Source organism: Nipponia nippon, unplaced genomic scaffold (genome assembly GCF_047370975.1).
Source record: "Nipponia nippon isolate SJK-2023a ecotype South Korea unplaced genomic scaffold, ASM4737097v1 scaffold_5, whole genome shotgun sequence".
Classification (NCBI taxonomy): Eukaryota; Metazoa; Chordata; class Aves; order Pelecaniformes; family Threskiornithidae; genus Nipponia; species Nipponia nippon.
In genome coordinates, this window is record NW_028262369.1 from 71,123,401 (window position 1) to 71,141,718 (window position 18,318).

The following is an 18,318-nucleotide window of genomic DNA, read 5'->3' on the forward strand; positions in this document are numbered from 1 at the left end:
CTCTCCTCGCTTTGGGGGGAGGACGTGGCTGCTTGTAAGGGGACGGTCCCATCTGAACCCCTGCGCTGCTCACTGCCTCGGGGAGGTGCAGACCCTCAGCTGCCGCTGCACTTCAGATTACAGCCAGAAAGAAGGGAGAGGTGTAATTTGGCATCCTCATGCATTTTATTGGTGAGCTGAGATAATTTCACCCTGGTAAAATGCATCTCTCCATCAATTCCCGGGCCTCGGTGAGGCATCCTTGCCAAAAGATGCAATGTGGAGAAATGCCTCCATCAATACGGGATGTGTTAATGATAGTGCGTGAGCCGATACAGCCTGTCAGGTACACGATGGGGCACAGAAGAGCCTGAGAAATTATTTCATATAGACCACTTGGAAAACAGTCTCCAGAGCAGCCCGGATGAGAAGGGCTCCCTCGGGAGTGCTGGGAAATGAGCGCTCATCTGGCAGGGATGTCTTTAGGAGAAGGTGGAGGCAGCTGTGGGCTGCCTCCTGCGCTCCCCGGCCCTGACGGGGGGGACCTGTAGACAGGGACGGGTCCCTGTGTTTGGGATGCTGCCCACACTGGGAATCTCTGAAATCAAGGAGGAAGTAGAGAGGGGATTTATTTCCAAGGAAATTGTGTCCAGAAGGCACAGGGCAGCCCAGAGAGTCAGTCCTCCTCGGTCAGCCCCTCTCCCCAAGCCCCCCAGCCCAAAAGCTGCCAAGATGGGGACATGTGTGCTCTTTTGATTAAGCCTCCACAGGGGCACACGCCGGCTCTGGGGTCACTGCCTGCTTTTATAGAAAAGTGAAGCATTATTGGGAAATAAAGAAGGAAAACACTAGATGATTATCGGGGAGGAAAAAAGGTTACAGTAAAAAAAGGAATTAAGAGAAAAATAACAAGTTGACCATTATTAGGGAGGGAGATGCAAAGAGATAAGGGGCGGGGGGGGAACAAACATCTCATACAGTATATTAGACTTCGGTGCGGATGTAAGTATAAAATGCTCCACAAGTCCTGTAATTGAGAAAATCCATCAAATGTCCTGACAGCTGCTCCAGCATTTCCAGAAGCGATAAAACTTGAATTTATTTCACTTCTGGAAAGGGGGCAGTATCACCTTCTGGCGGCTTTAATGAAATGCCATAAAATTCGAGGAAAAACTGTGCTGTAAAGTAATAAAAAAGGGCAGTCGGCAGCGTGTTGTTTGCTGAAATACTGTTGGAGGGGACGCGGTGGGGCGGACCTGCTCCTGATGGCCACAGCACCCAACCTGTGGGCGCTGGGGGGGGATGCTTCGTGCCCCGGCCCCGCTCCCCGCAGCCGGTGTGTCTGCAAGCGGCTGGAGCGGAGCTGAGCACGGCTGGGGCTTGGCCCTGGCTAGGAGGTGTGGAGCTCATGGAATAACCAGCGTGTGCCAAGGCTCAGGCAGGGCTGCAGAGGACCTGGGAGAGGCTTGTGTGGCTTCCACCCGCTGCCGGCCGGCCCTGGCACCTGGGGCAGCTCAGAGCAGAGGAGGGCTGCGAGCGTGGGCATCGAGGAAATTGTTTTAATTTTAGTTTGGTTTTTTTTAACTGTGTCATTTGGTGACAAGAGAAAAGGTCGTAGCTGCAAAACGCCTCCCCTCATATGGTAGCTGCGAGGCAGTGAGCTTGTTTTCCTATTTAATTTGTTAATTGAAACTAAATTTGTAATACAACATTTAACTTATTTGAAGACTCCTGGACTCTGTAATTTAGCCCTAATTTGTTGGCAGGAAAGCACACCTTTTGCACACATCTTTCTTTTTGGCTCACCATCATCTCTCACATAATTGCTGAGATGGTTTCCTTCCATTGCCTAATTTTGTGTAAATGCCGCGGGCACCTTGGGAGCAAGCATTACTACCCCTGGCTGGCAAATATTATGGATCTAGGCAATATGTTTAAACAAGAGTGGGAGGAGACATCTAAAAATAGAAGAGAGGGAAGGAGCAGTGCTGGCCGTGCGGAGGGAGCCCTCTCCTCCTCCCCGCCGCTGGCAGGGGTCAGGAGTGGGGGTTATTGTCACACCTTGCCTTCCCCGGGTGACACAAGGGGAAGGTGGCCAGCAGAGCAGATCAAGAGCCACCAATTTGCTCCCAATTAGGGCTCAGTAATGTAAAATCCTCCATGCCAATCAAAAAGCTTGGGGTGAGGCCATAAGAACAATTTAGCTAACACGCACCCCAGTCGTTATGAGCAGTAAAACACTCTGTGTAATGCTGGTTTCTGCTCCGTGTCCCCCCGTGTTGCTGGCAGCGTGGCCGTGGCCACTGCTGTATTTATGCCAGCATCTCTCACTCTTGGACACCTCCTGTGGTTGATGAACCTATGGGGAGTAACTGGGACATCTGTATGGGATGAGAAGTCTGTACTTTGGTCAGACTGTGGTTTCCAGTAGCTCGGCTGGAGGATGAATTACGGGAGTCGTGTGGGAGTGGGAGCCTGCTGGAGGGGGCTCAAATTGAGGGAAGCATCTCATTGCCAGCGTGCATGAGGTGGGGCTGCTCATGCTCCGCAGCGCACCGAGCGCTTTCCACCACAAACCAGAAAATAAAGAAAGATAAAAAAGGTGGTCTGTGAAAGGACTATGAAATTCTTAAGTGGGCTTGTCTTTTCACACGCACAGGTGTATATTGGCCAAATGGGAGAGGCTGAGCCCTGCTGATAACCTGTGTGCTTTATTCTATGTTCGCAGCCCGAGTCCCTGCTGCTCACAGAGGTGTTGAAACAAGCAAGGGAATGATCGCCTTCGACCCGCGATGAGAATTCGGAGCCCTTTTCCCCCGATGGGCGAAGGGCAGCTTGTGGCCTCAGCTCTCTCCCCGCGCACTAAAAGGCCGGCAGCGTGTGCGGGGGGAGCCAGGGGCGGCCTGTGGCATCCGACCAGGCGTCACAGTCGTTTCCTAGACCGCTCGTGGAAAAGAGCTTTTTCCACAGTAAGTACGCTGAGGCAGCCCATGGCTTCCAGTAGGAATTATTTCAGTGTTAGGAAGGGGATTTCCCAAGACTTCAGTGACAGCATATTAGGGGCTGATACTAAAATACCCTTGGGCATGAGCGGGGCAGAGCTAACGCCTTCGGCGAGGTTCGTGCCCAGCTGTGGGAAGGATCCTTCTGATTAACCCGAAGTCCAGATTTGTGCGTGAAGGTTCCCATGGCAACCAGGCTGCAAAGATTAAATATTTAAAAATATGGAAGTGATGCCAGCGTGCAAGGCGAATGCAAGAACTTTGGGGCAAGCAGTGTCTCCTTGCTCCATCCATGTGGCCGAGTCATGGTCAACACTGGTGTCCTGCAGCCCTACCGCTGCCACCTCGCCTGGCGAGGCTTCCCCAGGCTGGGAGCAGCCGCCCTGCCCACCACCCTGCCCATCGCCCTGCCCATCAGCATTGCTGCCCACAGCCTCCATGAGACATCACCCCCCTCTCCACACAATTTTCCACAACAGAAACTGCAGGGCACAAGGCCAGCTCCTTTTGGCATTTGTTCTCATTGCTACTAGGGCTCCTTAGCAAAGCAGGAGGGAAAATGCAATTTAAGTGAAGACCAAACCTTCCCCAGGCCTCTGCCCAGTGAAATGGCATTTATGGAGAACTTCAAAGTTGTTCCCGATAATTTGGGGTGGGGGGAGCAGACCAAAGAGCACTGCTGATTTGCCTTCACCTTACAGCACTGCTATTGGAAAGCACTGTTTAGTGAAAAGCAAATGCTCTGTGGGAAGCAATCAGTTTAATGATATTTTGATGGAAAGTTTCTAATCCACTAGAAATTAGTAATCTGTTTTGACCTCCTTGTTTTCTTTCTGTCATACTGCTTCACTCGCAGCGCATCACCTGGGTGGCAGTGGCGCTGCTCACTGCGGTAAGATCATTCTTGCAACTTGAACGGTACCCATCCTACAGTAAACCAAAAAATACCACTTACAGCAATGCAGGATCTTCACTGGGAGTTGCACATTTCAAGCGTAAGGTAGTCACCTCTTTTCCCACCAGTCAACATTAATTTATTGATACAGTGCTCGAGTAATAGTGGTGATACTAAAGGAAGGCGGTGCCAGCATCTGGGCGTCCACAGAGAGGTACAGATGGCCTCTCCAGACACGGCGGAGCTTTAACGGCTCCACAATTTCAGCTCCCATCTCTGGAAAAGAGATATCTCATTTCTGACATCACTGGAAAGTTAGGGAAGTTGAGTTTTTAATGGCACCCACCATACGTATATCCACGTTTAACATTTCAGCCTTGTCTCTAAGGTAAAGAAAAGTGAGGCTCATTAGAGCCCTTTTTCTAATTAGCTGCTGCAAACAGATTTTCTTTTATAAATGCCTGAATGTAAAGTTATTTGTGTACCTAATTTCTTTTTTATGTTACATTTATTTTTAAGTGTAATTCACTAAGGCTTAACATTTGTAATTCTTGCAGGGGCATTACAACCAACGATGCACATTTATTACAACCCCTTAAATTGCTGCATTTTATTTCCATATGCTTTTGAATTGCTATTGAGCTTGTTTTGTGCTCTTCCCATCGTTAAAGTGTATTTTTTTATTGTACATAAATGGTAAATAATTGATACCTGCCATCTGGTGCCAGCCCTGTGTCTCCACCCTGTCCTTTTATTCCTTCCTAGCTCTCCCTGATCAGCTCTCCCCCTTTCTTTCCCAGTTTTCTCTGCGTCTTCACCCCTTTGCTCCCCGGACATGCTTGCAGCAATGTGGTGCTGAGAAATGCACTGCCCTTCGCCTCTGCTCAGCCCGAAGCCTCCTCCTCCTCCCCAATGCCTTTCAGGGGAGGCGATTCCCCTGGGAACACTCATCCCACCCTCCCTGCCCAAGCTCCCCTCATCCCTGCGGTCCGGCTGGTCCCATCACGCAGGGACCAGTGGGGACCCCCTGGCCAGAGCTGCTCTGCCCCGACACGGCTAGGCTTTGCTGTGAGGCTCCTACAGCACCCGTGTGCCTCGTTACTCTTACAGAGACGGCATCCTTGCCAACGTTTTCTCCTGCATTAGCAGCCATGTGTACAGACCTGCGTGAGATACGCACACCCAGCTGTGGCACTGGTTTTCTCTCAGTATAGACTGTGGGAAAAAAGCAGCCGGACATTAGGGTAGTTAATGGCAGCAAACCTCAAGTGCTGGTGGCTCCAGAGAGAAGCAATGAGCTAGAAGCCACGGTGACGTGATGCTGTGACTGCCTCATGCCCTGTCAGGGAACAAAAAGAAGGCCCTCTGGTCCCTGAGGTTGCTCAGCAGTGAGTTACATGGGCTCTGTATGCTAAAAAACACATTTGCAAAGTATCCAGTTGCCAAAGCCAAAGTAGAGAAAGCCCAGAGCTGCCTGCAACCAGAGTGCGCTTTCCATGAGCAAAGCAATTTCTTTCTCTTAGCTTGAATTAAATCTTTCCAGACATAAAAAAATCCCTTGGAGGCAGATTCTTGAGAATTTCTGTCTAAATGGTTAAAAGTTCGGCAACACTGTAAGTGACCAAAAGCAAGGTTTTATAATGGGAAATGCTGGGGAAAATTAGTAGCCAGCATTATTACCAGCCCAGCCGATAATAACAGCTTGCACTGTGCAGAAATGTGACCATCCGTGCTGAGCTAATTGTTGATAAAATCCTCGGAGTTATAATTAGCCCCGGTGGGACTCCTCGTGCTGCTAAACCGAAGCGCGTGCCTCCCTGTTTGCAGGGGGGAGCTGCAGGGCAGGGCGGTGGCCCTGCGCCCCCAGAGCGCAGGATGCGACCCGGTGGTGCAGACCCCACTGGGCAGCGCCGGCCCCAGAGGAGGGAAGCATGGGGACGCTTGGGGGGCTTGGGAATAAAGAGCCAGTGCTTCTGCCCATCCCCTCTTCCCCGCCTTTCTATGCGATGGTTGAATTGGGCTGTTACACAACAATTTTGCCATTCTGCCCTTGCCAGAGCACAAGCCCTCCCACTGCCTTTACTGCCTGTGGGACTAGGAGGTTTCAGGGTGCTGTACCCGTCCATCCGTCCATCTGTCCATCCTGAGCACTCTATGCCAGGCAGAGATGGACAACTGCTCTGGGCAGCATCGCGGGTGCAGGTGCGTAGCTGTCCGTACGCGGTGCCCAACCCCTCCAGCAGCCCCAGGACAGCCCTGGCAGTGTCCCTGGGGACGGGGCAGAGACGGCCTCAGTCCCTTGGCGGGGCAGGTACCAGTGGTGCTTCTGCGGGCACGGGGCTTTTTGCCTTTCCCGCAGCTCGTATGCATGGGCGAGCCGGGCTGATCCCCCTGCGAAACCCCAGAGTCTCTGCCTGGTCGCGGTGGGTGCTAGCCTGCGGGGACCACTGGGGGACAGGCCTTCCTGGCGGCAAAGAAGGGCAGCAAAGGGGCCGTGGGTGGGAGGGAGGAGGTGCGAGGAGAGCAGCAGAGGTGGCAGAAGAAGGGGAGGGAGGTGGGGAAGGTCTGTGTGCCAGCACTGGGGCTCAGGTACCCTGAGCTCTGCGAAGGGGAGGTGGCTGCCGGCTGTGAGTCAGAGGCAGCAGTCTTTCCTCTGAATATTGATGATCAATCGTCCTAGGAGATGGAAAATACGCTGAAGGCTAAAGGTATTCCTCCTAACAGACTGATGCCTGCAGTATGTTCAGTAATGAACCGAGGTCCTCTCCATACTGCCTGTATTTTAGTGGACAGGGAACAGCCCTACCGAATGTGCCTCGAGCAACTAACTCCTGGAGAGATGCAGATGGGCTTTACTCTGTCCTGAAACCCCCTTTTTGGCAATCTTGCTTCACTGGGGGATCAATCGATCAATAATTAAGCACAGAATAATTAAAATCTCATGAAAACCTTCTCTGAGTCCTCAAAGTGAAATATATCAGCTACTCCACTAGCTACATTTCTTGTCCCAATTTTGCATCGTCCCCCAATTACAGTGATCCAGCCATGGTGTCTTGCTGCTGTGGAGAGCTGGAGACGACAGCCTCCGGGAGCACGAGTCGCCAGCGGCTCCCTCTGGGACCCTGATGCATTTCCAGCATCGGTTGCATCATTTGCAGCGCGGCTGCATGCGGAGATGTGGGCACGTGTGTGCATGCCGGCTTTTGTTTGGAAAACAGAGGGGTTTTAGCTACTTACAGCCACCAGAAACTGGAAGCCTTGGGTCCCCTCATGGCTGAGCAAACGTACCCATCAGATATGAGCAAGAGTCACCGTGGGAGTCCAAAGTCCAGTGAAATCCCACCAGGATGCAGGAAGACTAAAGGCGTTTTACCTGTTTGCTGCCAGGTAAAAGGTGGCTGTCTTAAGAGTCGAACCTGTAAGCTGGGCCCTTTTTTGTGTGTTAATAAACCTAGTGATGACAATAAAATGGCAGTTTTCTTACAGAAAACACAGAATTTTTCTGGGCATCTAAATGTTAAAACATATCAAGCAGCCTTTGTACCCGGAGTGTCTCTGCTCCCAGTGGCAGAGCAGAGCCCCTCTGCACAGGGACGCTTTCCTGGGTGCATTCAAGCCTTTGAAACACTCTAGCTAAACAGCATTAGTTCAGGGGAATTTCTTTAGAGAAAAAAACCCTGTACTGGAGCCAGGCGCCACCAACGTGTGATTAATAGCAAGTGGTGGGGTCTGCACTCGCCAGCGGGGGGGGGCAGAAATGCTCTTTCACTCCCAAATGTCGTTGGCACAAGCCTTGGCAGCTCTTTCTAAGCTTTTCCTGAAAACTAGCTGTCTTGCGGGATTAAAAAATGCTGCTGCGTCAACAGCTGTGCTTATGGGTGCAGGTGAAACGCAGCCCTGACGTTTCCAGATTGTCTGAGCAAGACAGTTCCTGGCCGTAGCTTTGCTTGGATGCTAATTTTGGCCACCGGACCGCATCCTCCGCATCCCCCAGGCACACAGGAGAGCAAGCTGCAGGGCCGGGGGGCTGCCACCCGCCTTCAGCCGCCCGGCCACAAGCCCACCCCTGCAAGTCCCCGCCGCAGGAGCCCGCGTCCCCGGGGGCACATCTGTGCTGCCCTGCAGCCTCCACATCCCTGCGGGCCACGAGCATCTGAAGAAATGGCTGCCGCTGCCAAGGCTGCCGGTGCCCAGAGCTGGCGCCGAGGCCGTGGATGCGTCCAAATCCTCCCACGCCCCCAGCGAGGCTTCGAGGCTGGCAGCGGTACCCGCCGGCTTCACAGTGCGTCGCAGCGGCGCTCGCGCGGGGGGGCAGCACAGCAGCTCTCGGGCCTGAATTTTCTCGCTCATGTCTGACGGGCTAATTATTATTGATTGACATTTTTGGAGTTTTCGGGGCACTTTGGAGGAAGAGCAGAGTGTGGGAAGAGGAATATGTTGACAACTTTTTCACATAATCCTTTCCAGCCCCCTCATTTTTCAGTCAGCCATGGAACACGTCCAAATATCTGGGATTTTAATGAAATTAAAAGCAAGCGGACCCAAAAACCCTTAAAAAACACAAGAAAAGCCACAAATGGCTTTTTCCCTCCTCTCCAGCCCCCGTGCCGCATGGCGGGGATGGGCGTCCAAGGGGGTCTGGTGGTGATGCAGGGAGGCTGCTCTGGCCCTTGCTCCTGCCCCCACACCAGGGCAGCACTCCTGGCCTGGTGGCGCCGTGTGGCCACCCTGCTTGGATGCTCGGGTGGCGTTTGGTGTGAGCATCTTCCTCTCCCTGCATGGCCTGCCACCAGGTCCCGTGATAAGGGGATACAACTGTCCTCTTCCCACACCAAGAGCCACATGGCACCCTCAGTCCTTTTACAAGGGAGGGAACCGGTGGTTTTGGTCCAGCACCCCTGCGTGCTGAGCTGTCTTAAGCAATGTTTCGAGAGCCATAGCTGCTGGTGTGTATTTATCCTAAGCCCTGAGAGAAACCCCGCCGGGAGCTGCACCTCAGTACATGCTGTTCAGGATCCCCAAAGGGCTTCAAGCAGGTTTGTCACAGAAAAAAAAAAAGCTCTTTGTATTAATAAGTAACAATCTATTTAGCTTAACTGAACTGAAGCAAGCAATTTGTATTGCATGCGCTATAAAGAGGCAGCTAAAGGTGGCTAGAAGGGACAAATGATTGCATACTGGATACATGAACATCGACCCATGCAACATCTACCTCAGCTGCTTTAAATGCATTTGCACAAGTTTAACCACCGCTGCTGGAGGTAACTCTTGTATTACATTATGTACAATGCAAACTGGTGTGCAGTAAATACCTAACTAGCAAGCTAGATTCTAAACTGGCATCAAATTTTCCTTGTAAACGGCAACCCGAACTACCTGCGTGGCTGGGAGGCATCACTGCATCCCCACTGCCACGGCTGCTGGCGCCAGGCAGAGCTGGCACGGCGATGTCTCTGAAAGATGCTCCCATTCCGTGCTAATACTGCGAAGGTACAATCCAGACACAGCTGGAGCTCTGGCTCCTACGACATACTCAAATCTCAGCCTGCAAACACATACTCTTTGTATTTTCCCCGGGCAGCATGCTTAGCCTTTAGGCTTCCTGGGTTTTGAATTGACTCTGCCTTTTGAGTGGGAGTTTTAAGAAAAAAAAAAAACAAAACAGCAGGTTGAAAGCAAAGGAGCCAGCTGTGCTGACTAACCATTTTGATTTAAGGCAAATGTGGGAAATACTGAGGGGAGAAGCAAAGCCTCCACTTTGTGAGCAGCACATTGGCAGTCAGCAGCACCACGCGCTTAAAATGGATCCCAATACCTGCCGCCCTCCCTTTAAGATTGTTAATGTTATTTAACCTAAACGAGACTGGACAGGAGGATTTTCCCCCAGCATGGATTACTGAGTCAGGAGAAAACCAAAATTCAGCAGAAATCCTCTTAGTCATTTTTACTGGGGGTAGATTTTCACATCTGAACCTCAGCTGCCAATTTGCATGGATAATCTCAGATTAGCTTTAGTCTGTGGTTTTTTTTTTCCCCTCCTTCCTAAATAAGTGCACTTTTGCAGGGACAAAGGAGACGAACAATTCTTTAGGAGAACGGCTGTGACATCTAAATAACAATGATAAAAAAGTCCATCTAAAAACGAGCAGCTCAGTGCTTTTGACTCCCCCCCCTTCACTATGCATTATTCATAGTAGACAACAGGACCAAATGTGTATGCTCCCTGTGCAATTACCAGGAGAACATATTCAAAGACATATGCTAGTGCCTCTTAGAGAAAGGAGATGTGCAAGTACCCATTATTTACTAGGCACTGTTATAAAATCTGCAAGTTTGACTCCAAGGTTGCAGCTTAATTGACTCCCCCTGGTAGCTCTTGTCATCTGTCTAATTCAAGCCATGCAAAAGCGTGGTTGTTGTTCTGTGTGTGTACAATACGCTGGCTGCTTTGGCACACGCTGGTGGAAAAAATGTGGTTTGCATCAATTAGCCTTTTTTATGGCAACGAGAGTGGCTGAATGACAGGGCATCTGAGAAGTATGTAAAACTTCAGCGCTTCACTCAAAGCAAATCATCACTGAGGTCGTCCGTGTTATCATCACGGCTGCCTTTGGCCCTGGTCCTCCTGAGCACAGAAGCCTCGATAAGGATCATCTGCTCAGCTTATTGCCTTCTTGATCCAATAAATATGTATCCTGTGAGAAAAGCCTTCTGAGGGATTTATTTAAATCAGCCTCCCCAAATTAATCTCTGCAAACTTCCTTCCTCTTCCTCCCACACCGGTTCTCTCTGCATGCTGTAAGCTGCAAGGATCTCTGCACTGATTCATTTTCATATCCCCTTCCCAGGCAAGCAGTAACCTCTGTGCACGTGGAAATAATTTACCTCCAGTCACCTAGACCAGTCCAGCTCTTTTTCTCCCCAAAGCGCATCCCCTGGCGATGCATGCCCCTTTCGAAATGATGTACTGAGGGGCAGTGGCATAGAGGCACGACCAAAAGCACCAGAGGAGGGTGCTTTCCTCTGTCCCCTTTCACAGTCGAGATGAAGAAATCTGTGGTTATTTTCAGTAGAGGCTTTTGACATGGGTGGTACAACCACCGCCAGAATAAAGAGCCATGCGAGGGACGGGGAGGCTGGTGGATAACTAACAGGGGTAAAAGCCACCTCCCCCAGTGCCACAGAGCTTCAGTTTGGAGGCTCTGAACATCCTCAGGAAGCTGCCCCACACCCCGGGGCTGCTGCGGGTGGGGGTGAGGGCTGCACCCCATGGGGCACTGAAACCCTCCCGCCTAGGCTGGTGACGGGGGTTATCAGTCAGCGATCCCCCAGCGCAGGCGGGGAGCCTGCCCCAGAGAGCACTGCTTTGACACCGACCCCTCGGGTGGGCAGGAGGCAGATCTATCCCAATGCGGAGCTGGGGCGGGGATTTGGTTGAAGTTAATAAACAGGGATGACAAAACTTCCCTGGGTAGGGGGTCGATGCTGACAGGCATCACTGAAATGAAAAAGAAGAGCAAAGTCCCTGTTGTGCCACCTGCGCCGGGCGCTGGTGTGCTTTATGCAGCTGCTCTGGCTGGGAAAGGGCTCCGCAACAGTGCCGGGATCAGACCTGACCAGGAGGAGCTTTCCCACGTGCCACTGAGGGATGTGCCAGGGCAGCCTCGAGGCCGGGAGCTGCAGCAGACTGTGGTGTTGCTGCACCTCATCATAATTTATTTGCAGCTCCTCTCCCCTTTGCCCTCCTGTTCAGTCTCGCACCAACAGTGTTGCCCCCGGGCTGCCGTCCTCTGGCGATGCTGGCACGGCAGAAGCCAGGGAGCCCACAGCACCTGGCTCTTTCCAGGTGGGACCCTGGAAAAAAGCAGCAGCAGATGATGTGTTGAGGACGTGCAGGCATGGAAACGCAGCACCTCTTTCCTTTTGAAGTGGGAATGCCCCAAAAAACAGAAGGTCAACAGTTAAACCAAGTTTTGGGATGATGGTATTGTACTGTTCCTTAACCAGACAAATAAACATAAGAATCTGTATGGAAGTGCTCATCCTAATTTTGAATAAGAACAAATTCAATTAAATAGGCATATTTTGGAGAATTTGTGTGAAATATGCACAGTTTTTTTTAAGCAGCCCTGCTCTCTGCAGTGCTTTGGGAGGCAAAGCATCACTTCCAGCTTGCCTAGACTGGGAGGAGCAGCAGAAGCGGCGATCTGGTGTGCTTTCCATGCGAATCCTTAATGTAGACATGCTGCAGCACCGCAAAAGGGAATTGACTTCACTGCAAATGAAGCAAGGCCTTAAGTGCTTTGTTGAACAGCAGCCGAGCTCTTTGGTAATGAACAACAGTGACAAAAGAAATAAAGAAGCAAGCCGTGATAGCCTGATGTGGTTGCAGTGGAGTAGCTGTTGCGATGGTTGCTGGCGTGTGAGATGACATGTGAATACAAGCTATCTCCGCATGTTGCTGCAGTCTTTCACCAGAGGCTAGTTTAAAAACCTTGAAGACTTGGCAATTAAGAGGACGTCTAATTGAAACAGAACAACGGTAGCATTTTAATTGCCATGCAGCTCCCCTCCGGAGCATCATGGTCTAGCAGAAATCCAAGGTTTCTACAAGCAGGTTTAAAAGCACGTTTTTAAAACTATACAGAAACAATGTCTTGCGTGTGGTTTGCCCCAAGAGCGGTTTCCATTGGTGGGGAAAGGATTAGTTACTCCACAACACCAGGGCCACACGTAGGGGTAGAAATTACACATTACTTCAATGCGTGACACTTGCCCTGGAAATTATCATGTTGTAGGAGAGGGAAACCAGATTCTGCAAGCACCAGGCAATTTAAAATGCGTTAAGCCATGCTCTGGAGCCCAGAGTTGAGCATCCTTAAAACAAACCATTGGCTGCTGATGATTAGCAGCTGGACAGAGACAAGGAAAACCAGCATTGCAGACACTGGGATGGTGGTGGTGTAATGTGTCCCGTGGAGGTGCTGCAGAAGTTCAAGTCGCATCAAAGAAACAAACAGAACCAGAGGTCAGGATATGCTTTCCCATTACCTGGGTTATCCTTCGGTTTGATGGCATTGACACAGAGCCCTTCAAGGAAGGGACATTCATTCCTCCTATAGCTGGGAAGAGAAACACTATGGGTAATGCTTACAGTGATAATAAATGGGATTACAGCAGCAGTCTCGCCCCAGCACAGAGTAACTGTAACGCTGCGTGGACACGGACCCTTCGGGGAAGGAGGGAGATGCTGGAGGCGCTGGGAGCGGTGCCAGTGTCCCCTGTGGCGGGTGCCACAGCCTGCGCTGGGCAGGAGCCGCTGGCAAATATATGTTGTAATATATTAATACACTTTTATAATTCCTTTCATTTCCGAGAGCCCCAAGACATGCTGCAGCAGATAATCCTGCTGATTAGCCAAATCAAAGCTTTGTGAGCAAAAACTGCACACTATTTAGGGAGCTGTGCAATATGAAATCGATGTATTGAAAGAGCACTCTCGACAGCGAGCGCTGCTGACTCACAGCCGCGTGGTGCCGGGGGGAGCGGCACCCCGCAGGACCCCCGACACAGCTCCCCTTTCCAGCGCCCGCGGGGGGACACTGCCAGCACCCTTGTTTTCACCCCCCCCGGCCCCGGCGGCACCGCAGCAGCCTGTCGCTCTGCCGTGGGAAGGACCTATTAGATAATTGACTGTATCCCCTGCCAAGGCAGGAGGTAGTCTCCTGACAGAGGCTGTAACAGATATTAAACATACTGCTCTTGATCTCAGCAAAAAAAAGGCCGCTGGAGTAATTTTTTTTTTTAACCCGCTAAGTAAAAGCTTTCTAGCTAATATTAATAGGTTTTATCTGATGAAAATGGTACATTCATCATGGAAGGGCTTTTCTTTTTTTCTCCCCCATTAAACTTTCGAAGAAATGTTTTAATTTTTTGAAGCTGTCATTGATTTTTTTTGTAAGCAAAAATGGACATGTTCAAGCAGAAAAAAAATCCATTTCATTGTAAACCAATTTTCATTTAGGAAAATATTTCAACATACAATTTCCAGTTTGGTCTCGTCACATCCTCCTTGTGCCACTGTTACATGGGTCAAAACATTACTGGAGATTGATAAAAGTGCAAAAAAGTGAGTTTGTTTTGGCAGTAATCGGAACTTCTATATTTGTTTCCAGGCAGTTTTGTCTTGCTGCTTTCCTCTTTTTCCATCAGCCCAAGAGGCTAATGCCCTCAGGTAGCCACATGTTGGTGCCAAGCCCACCATGGGGAGATTTGTCCCTCTCCTGCTTCCCATTTCTAAATGACCTCCTCAACCAGACACGGAGTAAGACCCATACTCGGGTGAGCAGGCACCAGCGCCACCACCGTGGGTGATGACCAACAAGTAACAACTCCCCTGTTAAAACCAATCCCCTTGCTGAAACGCTGCCTGTCCCATGCTCCCAAAAGCCTCCGTGCCCTCAGCCTTGCCAGGGGTATGCGGGATGAGGAGTGGGGCAGGGGGCAGCGGGGGGTGGACCCCTGGCAGGGTCCTGCTCCCTCCAGCTCCCAAACACGGGGTCGCCAGCATGGTAAGCTGCTCCGTTCACCCGGATAACGTCACCCGCCGGGCTTTCGGATATTGCAACGGCGCCTTGGTGCCGGTAAATACCGGCATTGCTGGTGGTGCCAGCGCTGCGCCACCACCTCCCTTCTGGCCCCGTGTGCCTTGTGGCCTCATTAGCCCCAAATTATGTACAGCCAGGGCCATGTACGAGCCAGTCTCCAGCAGCCAGGGCTTCCCGCTGCCAGCTCGGCACCTCTGCCTGCAGCCTTGGATGTATTTTGCAGTTGTCTCCATTTGGTACGAACTGAAGGAAAAGAGGGAAAAGGTGAAAAGCAAGGAAACAGGCTCCCGCATTGTTCGTCTCCAAAGGAGGGAGGGAAGCTGCTGCTACAGCCCGCAGGGGCACCGTCTGCCGTGAGTCAGCAACCAGCCAGATTTACTGCCGATTGATTAAATTAACATTTGTTATAAGCCAGGGAAGGGAGGAAGGGGGGGAGAAATCCTCTTCACGGCTCTTGAATTATTTATGCCCTGGAAGCCTCCACGCCGTGCTCAGGGCAGGCAGCAGCGACGCAAGCTGCAAGACCCCGTGCACGGGGACAGGCTGGGCTCCTGCAGGACCTCCTGTCCCCTGACAAATTACAGCAACACAGGGTGGTATGGGGTGTGCAAGATGCGCCACTCCAGAGGGCATTTTCCTCCCATTATTTTGGCTATGAATGAGCTCTGTTTTCCCAATAACAGCATGATGGATGGAAGTAAAGCACCACTGTATTTTTAATGCCGTCCTCTAAGTCTTCACTGATGGGTGCAAGAGCGAGGGCAGGTTTGTGTGGGCAGGGACAGGCAGGGCTGGCTTCGCTCCGCTCCCCTGGCAGGGAGCCAGGAATGGGAAAAGAAATCAAGCTGAATTCCCACCAATTTGATGTGATTTTTTTTCCTTGGTGCCAATAATGAATTTGGATGGAGTCAGCTGGATGCTCTTAGATCTCAGTGAAACCTGCTTCCATGTGCAGTGCGTGCGACACAAGACGCTGAATTTGGGACTGGCTTGTGTCTTTTTGTGGGGGCTGTCTGGGCTTGGCGTGTGCCTGGTGGGGAGGGGGAGAAAACGTGGCAGCACTGCTGAGGGATGTGTTACATGGGCAACGCCTGAGTGGGCTGGACCTGCTAGGAGAAAATATCCACACAAATCTGGGCACACAAGCCACCAAGCCAGTGAGGAGCGGGGACTGCGGGTCTTTTGTTCTTGTGGCTCACATTGGGTGTCAGAGCCAGCCAGCCCCGATGCAAGACCATAGCCCTGACCGCAGTGGCCATCTATTTGCAGAATTGGCAGCCGGCCCGAGTGAGAAATAAGACAACTCTTCCCTTTCTCCTACAAACTGATGTCCTCCGCGCAAACACCGTTAGGATGCATTTCCTTTCTGCCGGCTGACCTGCCGTACGGGGGCAATGCCGTGAGCCCCTTGTCCCCTCACAGGGTGACAGGCAAGAATCGCACTTCCTGCAGGTATGGGGACACATGGAGGGACAGGAGAGCGGAGGAAGGAGAGGAAGAGCCACCATGACCTGCGGGCAGCAGCGGGGGTGACCCCAGGAGCAGTGTCACCTCCTGTCCTCACCAAGCCTTCCCGAAGCCCAGCCACCGGCTGTGCCTTTGCAGGGTCTCACCCCACAGCCCATGCTGGCATGTGGGGGCTCCCTGGCCCCCCGTAGACCTGCGCAGCCCCCCCAGCCCTCCCGAGCTGCAGGCTGCCATGCAGATCCCCGGCATCAGCAGGGCGGCCAGTGCACCTGTACCGGAGAATAAATTTAGGTATTTAAACTCCTCATTACAGTCAACCATCAAATATTCATAGTAACAGATAAATGAGGAGAGGAGGGGCGAGCTTCTTGCACAAGGGCTGAAAAGGGAAATAACTTTTTACAACCAGCCAATTAAGTTATAAATCTGGATATGTCCAGGATTTATTTAACCTGCCATAAGCACGGATGTAAGCACACTGCAGTCACTGGGGGAAGCCGCAGCTGTGAGCAAGGGCAGGAGGCATGCAGTTTGTCCAGTCCTGGGTCGAAAGTCGGAGGAGGCGGTAAGAGGGGGGAGGGTCAAGGAGGAAAGGAGCCTGGTGTTGGGGGGACAGGCAGAAGTCAGCGAGGAAATTGAGGAAAGGCCCCCCTGCACAGCCTGCAAGGGCATACGGGAGTGCATGGTGGCGGTGGGTGGCAGCAGGGCTGATGTCCAGTGAGCCAGGGCACCAGGCAGGTCTCTCCCCTCACTGCCCAGCTTCATCCAACCTGCAGGACACTATAATCCTACCTGCTGGGATTTAAGCTGGGCGCTCTGATTGCTACTGCAGCACAAGATGAAGAAAGTAGCAAAAGCTGAGAGGTGGACTCAGGCCACTGAGCCCCTTCCCACAGGTGCCTGAAGGGCCATTGCCCAAGGACCGTTTCCCACCACCGTCAGCTGGGAGGCAAAAGGCCTCTCTCCCCAACTCCTGCTGCAAGCAACAGCCCTGCCATCCTCGTTTGCAATGGTGTGGCTTGAAATATTGCAGGGAAAAAGCCACATCCTTGACATGAGGAGATGAGATGTGGCAGCGGGGAGGACTGCACCTGCTGGCACCAGCCGAAGATGCCTGGGCAGCCCCTCCAGCCCCGACTGCATCATGAGGGTGGTTTGGGTTCCCCTTCCCCTTTGACTGGCTGCTCAGCCTCAGCACAACCTCTGGCGCATGGAGAGACACTGGCAAGAAGCTGTTTCAGCAGATTTTCAGTTATCGGAGAGAGGGTGCACACAGAAGGAGCTGCCTGCTGCCCTGCTCGCTGACCCGCTGGCAGGCAGAGCTTCCCAGCAGGTACACAGCAGCCCCAGAGGTCTCCAGCAGATTTTCCCCCATCACTGATAGGAAAAGGGGTGGGTGGGGTGGGAAGGCTGTTCTCTCACTGCACACCCCTTCCTCGGAGCCCTCTCCCCATTCCCGCTTCCCCCAGTGGCTGTGCCCCCCACACTGAGGGGGGGCCTTTGCAAAGCTTATTTCTGCGCAAGGATTTTCCCTCAGCCAGGCCAGGATTTTCCTAACCCCCAAAGGCCCGGCATTGTAAAGGTCAGGGCGTATCTCAGCAGCGCAGCGCATCCGGCATGACGAGCGGATGCCTGGACCCTCTCCCAGCCGCCGGTGCAGATTCCCAGACCATATCACGTTGTGAAGCTCCAGGTTTTCTGCGTCTCAGGGAGCAGAGCCGGCAGGGAGGGTCGGAGGCATGCCAAGGGGAGTTCAGTCGCTGATGAAGTTTCCAGTCATATTCTATTTTAATGTTGAGATCCTCCATTTGTTCAATTCTTAAAGGTGACCCACAAAGGAAAGTACAATTTGGGCTCATGCCCAGTGTTCCCTTCCTTGTGCTGAATAAAAAGACCTGGAAGTAGGTATTTTTATAAAGCTACTTTTTGGCATTAGAAATGTGAATCCTTGCTTTACCTCAAGAATCTGGGGAGGCAAAAGGACTTTCAAATGGTGTGGTTACAAAAATGGTAACTATGTGAGCTGAGCTGCTGAGGGGTGACCGGAGCAGACTGTTTGCTCTCCGGTGTTTCTGTTTGTTTTGTTATTAACATCACTTAATTTCAATGACCAACTGATATTTTGCATAAAAAGCCTTTGTTAAAGCCTCAGCATCCTTCCCACTGCTACAGTACGCTTCCACGGCCGCATCCTCCATCTGCTTCAGCAAAACATATCGACTATCACTTCCATCAGCTAAAACAGCAAACAGGAAAAATCTTTAATAGCTTTTCCCCTCCAGGACTTTCGTCATACAGAAAAGATGCCTATGAGACAGCAACGCAAATAAGAAAAACACAGTGCCAGGCCTCAGGTGCCCCCAGGGCT